Here is a 9,194-nt window from a genome sequence, read left to right on the forward strand (position 1 = left end):
CTTCTTGGCTAACATTGTAGTAGCGGAGAAGGGAAAGAAAAAGAAAGTTGAAGTCAAAGATGTTCCAGTGGTTCGTGAATTTCCTCAGGTGTTCCCTGACGATCTTCCCGGACTACCGCCAAGTCATGATATCGACTTTCGTATCGACCTCATTCCTGGAGGTAACCCCGTTGCCAAAGCCCCTTACCGACTCGCAATATCTGAAATGAGAGAACTCTCGAACCAACTCCAGAAATTACTCGAAAAAGGCCACCTCTCCTTGGGGCGCGCCAGTCCTTTTCGTCAAAAAGAAGGACGGGTCGTTCCGGATGTGCATCGACTATCGGGAGTTGAATAAGCTAACCATTAAGAATCGATACCCCTTGCCCCGAATTGACGATTTGTTTGATCAGCTACAAGGTGCAGCATGCTTCTCTAAGATCGATCTACGTTCAGGGTATCATCAGCTACGGATTCAAGAGGAAGACATTCCTAAAACCGCTTTTCGAACCCGTTATGGCCATTACGAATTTGTTGTTATGCCCTTTGGTCTAACCAACGCACCCGCGGTTTTTATAGACCTAATGAATCGCGTGTGTAAGCCTTATCTTGACCGTTTCGTCATCGTGTTCATCGACGATGTCTTGATCTATTCCAAATCGAAAGCCGAACACGCGCAACATCTACGTTTGGTTCTCGAGTTACTTCAGGGAAACCAACTCTATGCCAAGTTCTCCAAGTGCGAATTCTGGTTGGAGGAGGTTCAATTTATGGGTCACATAGTGAACGTCGAGGTATCCATGTCGATCCTGCGAAGATTGAAGCTGTCAAAAGCTGGATTACGCCTAAGAACCCGTCAGAAGTTCGTTCTTTTCTCGGACTAGCGGGCTATTATCGACGATTCATCGAAGGATTCTCCAAGATCTCTGTGCCGCTCACTGCTCTTACGCATAAGGACAAGCCTTTTGTGTGGGGAAATGCACAAGAGACTGCCTTTCACACCCTCAAGCATATGCTGTGCAACGCACCGATTCTTACACTGCCCGACGGAAGTGACAACTTCATTGTCTACTGTGATGCTTCTAACCTTGGTCTCGGCTGTGTTCTCATGCAGCGAGACAAGGTTATAGCCTACGCATCTCGTCAGCTCAAAATCCATGAGAAGAACTATACAACCCATGACCTCAAGCTAGGCGCGGTTGTCTTTGCATTGAAGATTTGGCGACACTACCTGTATGGCACTAAGTGTACGATCTACACCGATCACAGGAGTTTACAACACATCTTTAATCAGAGAGAGCTTAATATGCGTCAACGCCGATGGGTAGAACTTCTCAATGATTACGACTGTGAGATTCGTTATCACCCAGGCAAGGCGAATGTGGTTGCTGACGCACTCAGCAGAAAGAGTTACGTGCTCAGTACTCGAAACATCCAAGCCCAGCACAATCTCGAAACCCTTATTCGCGAAGCTCAACATGCTTGCTTTAACGAGCGTACATTGAAGAAAGAGAGAATCTATCACGATGGAGCTCAGTTAGTAAGTAAACCAGATGGGATATTCTATTATCTGGACCGAATTTGGATCCCTAAACGGACCGATTTGCGAAAGATTATCATGAACGAAGCCCACAAGTCCCGGTATTCTATTCATCCCGGTGCAGACAAGATGTACCAGGATCTGCGTTATAAGTATTGGTGGCCGGGTATGAAACGGGATATCGCTCTATACGTTGGAAGCTGTTTAACTTGTGCAAGAGTCAAGGCTGAACACCAAAGACCTTCTGGCTTACTCGAACAACCGCCGATACCTATATGGAAGTGGGAGAGTATAGCTATGGATTTCATAACAAAACTCCCGCCCACGCCATCAGGTCACGACAGTATTTGGGTCATAGTTGATCGTCTAACGAAATCAGCTCACTTTTTGCCGATACGAGAAGACTACAAGGTGGAACGACTAGCCCAAATCTACACCGACGAGATCATTTGTAATCATGGTACGCCTCGTGACATCATTTCAGACCGTGATGCTCGGTTCACTACGCGATTGTGGGAAACGTTTCAAGCGGCCCTTGGTACGTCGCTTAATCTAAGTACTGCATTCCATCCTCAAACCGACGGACAGACTGAAAGAACGATCCGTACACTTGAAGACATGCTCCGAGCGTGTGTTATAGATTTTGGTGGTAGTTAGAACAAACACATGCCATTGGTGGAATTTTCGTACAATAATAGCTATCATGCCAGCATTCAAATGGCACCTTTCGAGGCTTTGTATGGTAGAAGATGTCGATCGCCTATTGTGTGGCACGAGATCGGTCACTCGCAACTAACCGGTCCCGAAATTCTACAAGAAACGACTGACAAAATCCACCAGATTCGAGACAACTTGGTAAAAGCTCGGAACAGACAGAAAAGTTACACCGATAAAAGACGCAAGCCCCTTGAATTTGAAGTTGGTGACTACGTACTCCTAAAGGTATCACCTTGGAAGGGTGTAGTCCGATTCGGCAAGAAAGGGAAACTAGCGCCTCGATATGTTGGACCATTTAGGATTCTGGAAAGAATCGGAAAAGTCGCCTACAGACTCGAACTACCGGAGGAACTCAGTAACGTCCACCCGACTTTCCACGTCTCTAACCTCCGAAAATGCCTTGCTGATCATGATCTAATCGTACCGCTCGACGATCTTCAGGTCAACGAAACACTGCACTTCGTGGAAAAGCCTGTCGAAATCATGGATCGCCAAACCAAGCAACTTAGGCGTTCTCGCATCCCGATCGTGAAGGTCCGATGGGAAGGCAAACGAGGCGCGGAGTTCACTTGGGAACTCGAAAGCGACATGAAGGCCAAGTACCCGCAGCTGTTTAAATAAATAGATCTGAAGCATCAAATTGGTAAATCACGGTGTCGTGTAGCCTTCGGCCTAATTTCGGGACGAAATTCCCTAAACAAGGGGAGGCTGTAACACCCCGTGTTTTCGAATGTCAAAGTCAAAGTCAAAGTCCAAGTCAACTTTGACTTTCTTTGATTATAGATAGTCGATTTTATGTTTTAGGTGTATTATGTGGAGTAAGTGTTGTAATCAGCAAGAATCGAAGTAATCGAATGTGTTTAAAAGCGAACCGACCTACGACTGTGAATGATAGGAAGTAACAATGCGATAAAGTTAACCTAATCAGTAATCAAACCGATCTAACAATCATAGAACTCGAGACTCGAATCATGCGAATTGTGGTACTCTTATACGTGTGTGTGTGCCTTATGTGTTACTTGTGCATGTTTACTTTATGTTTGGTGTGGTATTCAAGAAAAGCAATCGAACTCAATCGAAACCGACATCGAAACGTGACTTATAGAAGATTGTATGTTAGATATAGCGGTTGGGATTAAAAGTAATTTGACTAGGAACCCTATCGTATTAGTATCATCGTCTATCGAAATCGAAACGTCGAAAAATCGTCGCAAAATACTCAAAGTGTGTCGCGGATCGAACAGGAGGCAACCTGATCGAACAGGCCAGCCGATCGGCTAGCATCTTGCCAGCCGATCGAGCAGCCCACTCGATCGGAGCTCCTGGCCGATCGGCTGCCACTTTCCTCTTTTGGAGCCTATAAATAGGGCTGTCATTGTCATACTTTCCATTTTTGGAAAACTCTGACCGAACCAGCCATCTTATTCACCTTTTCTCAAATTTCTCTCAATCCTGGTAAGTTTTCACTCTAATTCTTGTACGATTTTGATCATTACTTGATTTTACACCTTTCTATCTTTCAAAACTTGAATTCTAACCGTGAAATCACCAAGATCTAGGTGTTCTTGGGTGATGTTGATGTGTGTAAAATGCAACATATAAATTACATCAAATGAGGCATAAAACTAACCCTTTTTAAGTACTAATGTTGGAAAAAGTGTGCTTTTGTCTTCCTTTTGTATTTTCAGGGTTAAAAGAGCTTAAATGAACAAAAGAAGCAAAAATGCAGCCAAATCCAACATAAATACAAAGAAAAGGAAGAAACGTGGCATGCCCGTCTCCTCGACAGCATCTCCCAAAGCAAAAACAAGAAGAAAGCTGAGCATGGGGTTGTGCCCAGCTGAGCATGGGATTGTGCCCAGCTGAACACGGGGTTGTGCCCAGCTCAACACGGGGCGTGTCCAGCTCAACACGGGGCCGTGCTCAGCGAACACGGGGCAGTGTCCAGGATGGTCAGCCCTGGCACAAAAGACAAAGTGGTAGAAGCTTCTATTGCCCACCACAGGGTCGTGCCCAGCGGACACGTGGGCGTGGTCAGAGTGCTGCAGGTGCATTTATTGTAATTGCAAATTACAATTAATGAAGAGAGAGAGTGTCACACGGGCACGGGGCCGTGTCCAGCGGACACGGGTCCGTGCCCAGGCTTCTGTTCAGCCTATAAATAGGAGTGCTTGGAGCCATTTCAACTCATCCCTTGGCACACCACCTCTCTCACACTTCATCCACCACCCACCACCATCACAACACCATCATCCACCACCATCATCCATTGTCTATCATAGAGTGTGTGAGTCGTCTCGGGATCCAAGATTAATCGTAAGAGTTCTTGACAATCAAGGCCATGTTTGCCTAAGTCTCTTACATCACTTGGTGAAGACAAGTGTTTAGTATAATACTTTTTATTTTTAATCTTTTGCACTTTTTATTTGGTTTTGTATTAATGACTTTAATAACTAGTTGCTTATGTTGAAGGTGATCTTTCCTTATCGTTTGTCCGTGGTGTCTTGGCATTATTTTACTGTCTATATAAAATAAAAGATTTTCACCATTCATATCTCCACGGTCTATATGGAGGTATGTTGGCTACCTGGTCGGGGGTTAAGGGAACGGTTTGGTAAGGGTCTTGCCCTTGTTCAGCGTTTAGAGGTCCTGTAAGGGACCTGGGTCAAATTTAGTAGGATCTCCTTCAATGCCCATAGGTATTGGATGGCGGGGATCCAAACTCTTTGACCCCCTCATAAGTTAACTACTATTAATACTATAACCCGGCTATTTAGGACTGTATCCCTGCTGACTCAGACTACTTAGCCGAGGGTAACGTCACCGCCAAAAGCGGGGCCTACCATAATTTGCATTAATAACTTAATTCATTATCTTCCAATAATCCAACCCTTTAGGATTGTATCCTTGCTGACTCAAACTACTGGGTTGAGGGTAACGTCGCCTTCAAAAGAGGGGCCTACTACAATAAATAAGATAATCTCTTAAACAAGTGCAAAAGTGCGAAAATAATCAAAGGTTATACTAATACACGAGTCGGATCCAAGTGATTGATCTTGTCTATCTGTTTTTATTTTATTTTAATTTTCAGCATTTAGTTAGTTTTTATTTTCTTAGTTTAAAAATCTTTTATAACTTCTTTTTGATTTGATTAGACGTTGAGGATAAACCGGTACTAAAAGCTCTTGCGTCCTTGGACGACCTCGGTATCTTACCAACACTATACTACGTCCACGATGGGTGCACTTGCCCATATGTGTGTTTAGTGTTAGTAAATATCGTGTTTTAGAAATTTAAAACTTGGCTAAAAGTGTAAAAAGGGCTTAAATATACATCTAAATTATATCACACTTCACGCACATCAAGTTTTTGGCGCCGTTGCCGGGGACACAAGGATTTTAAGAAAGCTTAAAATCAATGGCCTAATCAGTTTTTCAAAACCTTTTTAAAACGCGCGCAATTTTTTTTCTGCATTTTAGATTAGTTTGCAATTACAGTAGCCTGAACACAGGGCCGTGCTCACTGAACACGCCCCCGTGCTGCATATTTTTAGTTAGATACCCAGATACAGAGTCTGAACACGGGGTCGTGCTCACTGAACACGCCCCCGTGCTCAACGTGACCAGTAACTTTAATTAAAAAGCCCAGATACAGATCCTGAACACGGGGCTATGTTCACCCAACACGGGGTCGTGTCCAGCTTCTGTTTCCATCTTTGTTTTGTTTTCTGGTCCCGAGACTCAGTTGTGGTCTGTTGAGTGATTCTTATGGATCAAACTCAGGAGGTTACAACTACACCTATGATGAGGATGATTATAGGGGTAATTATTGCACTAATTGTCGTAACACACACTCGGTTCAATATAGTAACTCATATCAACCATCCAATTCATACAACCATTATGAGGAGCCCAGGTACGAACCATCAACTTCATACACATCCTATGAAGACCAAAGGTATTAACCTCCTCCTTCATACTCATATTTTGATGAACCAAGGTATGAACCTTCATACTCATACTTTGAAGATTCAAGATATGAGCCACCACCTTCATACACTTATTATGAGGAACCATGGCGTGAACAACCCACCTCATATGGGTACTATGAAGAACAAAGTTTCAATCCTTATCCGTCATATACCTACAATGAAGAACAATGGTGTGAACCATCTACTTCATATGAGTATTATGAGGAGCCAAGGATCGAACAACCGGATTCAAGCTTTGAGGATCCCAATTCTTTTTCTCTCACCGAAGTAACCAATAGGATATTAGAACATATTAAAACTATCGAACGTTGCATAAAAGAATCTCGCGCAAGGGAAGAGGAATCCCGCGCAAGAGAATAATTAAATTGTAATAATACCGTAGAGATAGTTGAAAATGTAAAAATGGAAGAACAAGAAAGTGAAAAACCGACACATGAGTTAAACAACGAAAAAGGTGAGGGCGGTAATGTTAAATTACAAGAAGAGTCTAATTTTGAAGAAATTGATCTCTTGTCACCTACTTTCGAAAATCATTGTTTAGTAACCCCTCATGCAAAGTTTTTAAAAGAGTTAAATACTAGTGCTAAAATCAAAGAAATGGTAAGTGTTAAGTTAACTAATGATCAAACCTCGCTAATAAAAGAAGATCCTTTTGAAATTAACATTACACCGGTTCCATGTTTCTTTCAAAATTCATTTATTAGTAATATCACCATTGATAAAGATCTTTGTGTTAACATAATGCCTAACTACATTTTTGAAAAGTTAAGTATTAGTGATTTCGCTCCACTTCAAATACCCATTTTTCTATCTAATCAGAGAATAATAAAATCAATCGATGTAGTTGAGGATATCTTGGTTCAAACAAATCAAATGGTAATCCCAACCGACTTTGTCATCCTTGATGACGCTCCTCTAGTGTTGGGACGGCCTTTTGTAAAAACTCATGAAGCTTTGAAAAACCGGAAGTACAATAATCTACCTCTTCAATTAGGGGCATTCAAAAGGAGCATAGATCTTGAGCGTTCAATGAAATATCCTTTTGGCAATAATGACCCCCTAATTGAAGATGAGCCAGAACCACCTGATAAGGAGGGTCTAGCCAAGGACCCTTATAAACGTGGCGCACCACGGAGGCATTCCGCGGAACTATCCTTAGTTTTAGATTAGTTTAACTTTTATGCTTTCTAGTCTAGTTTTAATTTGCAGGAATAAAACACACTCGGGATGGTGAAGGATACTAAGGGAAGCTTGAACCAACACCCCATGCACAAAAACAGAGCCTCTCGACAATTTTTCTTCATTACTGCAAGTTCAGCACGGGGCCATGCTCACCCAACACGGCCCCGTGCCCAAGGTTCTGCAGAAAATGCCCAGTTCAGGTAACTGGACACGGGGCCGTGCTCACTGAACACGCCCCTGTGCCCAGCCTTCTGTTTACTTTTGGTACTGGCAGTCTGGACATGGGGCCGTGCTCAGCCAACACCACCCCATGTTCAGCTACCCAGTACCATAAAATCTTGTTTTTAACCCACTTTTACACATTTTAATCAGCCGAAAAAACTTATTTTTGGGACACATTGAGGACAATGTGTAATTTAAGTGTGGGGGGGGGTGCTAAAACCTTGAATTTTGCAAGTACTATTAACAAGCCTTACACAAAACTCTATTGGAACCGCTAATCACCCCAAATTATTTTCAAAAACTTTTCATTTTTTTACTTGTCTTGGTTTAATTTGGGAATAACAAGTTCTAAAAAGGGTATATTTTTACAAATTTACAACCGATAGCGTCGTGATAAAAAGAACCAACATAAGAAAATTATGAAAAGGCATGACAAATCTAGTTAAATTAATTATATATACTTGATCACATTATAAACCCATTCCCACAATAAGTGAGTTTTGAGCCTTTATTGAGCATACAAATACACATCTTTAGATTAAATGCTCATTTTTCGTTTCTTATGTGAATAGCCGCTTGGTTTCTTACAACTCTAGAACTTGCCACGACGATACATTCCCGGTCCTTACCAACTTAAACCCGAGTAAGTAAATGATGGAGGCATTAAGACTAACCTCTTTTTATTTCTACACCATTATTTTTCTTTTTCTTTTTACCACCTACCCAAAATCCCCCTAGTTAACCCCTTTGAGCCTAAACCTTTTCATTTCTTAACCCAAAACAAACACCTTTTTTTCCCACCAAAACCCCTTTTTCATTTTAAACCCTTTATTTTAGTAACAAAGCGCGGTTTTTCTATGACTTCCTTATCAAAAAAAAGAGAGAAAAATGATGATAATAATGAAGCCAAAAGAAATAAACACACAAGGTTATCAAAAAGAACTTTGTTTGAAAAGTTGCTTCATTAAAATAAAAAGTCAAAAAAAAAGTCTTACGAAATGGACGCTTTTTACGCTTTTCGCCCTTTTACTAACCACTAACCCAACCACAGACATTTAGCCCAAGCCTAACCCTTCACCCAGAAAGTCCTCTTGATATTTACGAAGGTAAAAAGTTAAAAAGGAGGAGGATTGATTGCTTGGCAAGCCTATGGTAGGAATAAGTTCCATGCCGCTCTCGAGAGATTCACTAAAAATACACCTTCGGCCGAGTGTGAGTGATTTCCCCCGTGAGGTATGTGAACTTGTATATAAATGAAATTTTAAAGAGGCATGTTATGCCCAAATAAGTAATTTCTCTTATGAAACATTCTAAATAAATCATAACGAATAGGACTGTAAATAGTATTAAAATAAAAACCAATAAAGATCTTGGATTCCCAACACTCAAAGACAAGCCCAAAACCTTCTCTTCTACCCATTCCATTTGGGAGTGTAAGCCACATATTAAAGAGTTTTGCTTGAGGACAAGCAAAGATTCAAGTGTGGGGGTATTTGATGTGTGTAAAATGCAACATATAAATTACATCAAATGAGGCATAAAACTAACCCTTTTTAAGTACTA

This window comes from Helianthus annuus, chromosome 10 (assembly GCF_002127325.2).
Source record: "Helianthus annuus cultivar XRQ/B chromosome 10, HanXRQr2.0-SUNRISE, whole genome shotgun sequence".
NCBI lineage: Eukaryota > Viridiplantae > Streptophyta > Magnoliopsida > Asterales > Asteraceae > Helianthus > Helianthus annuus.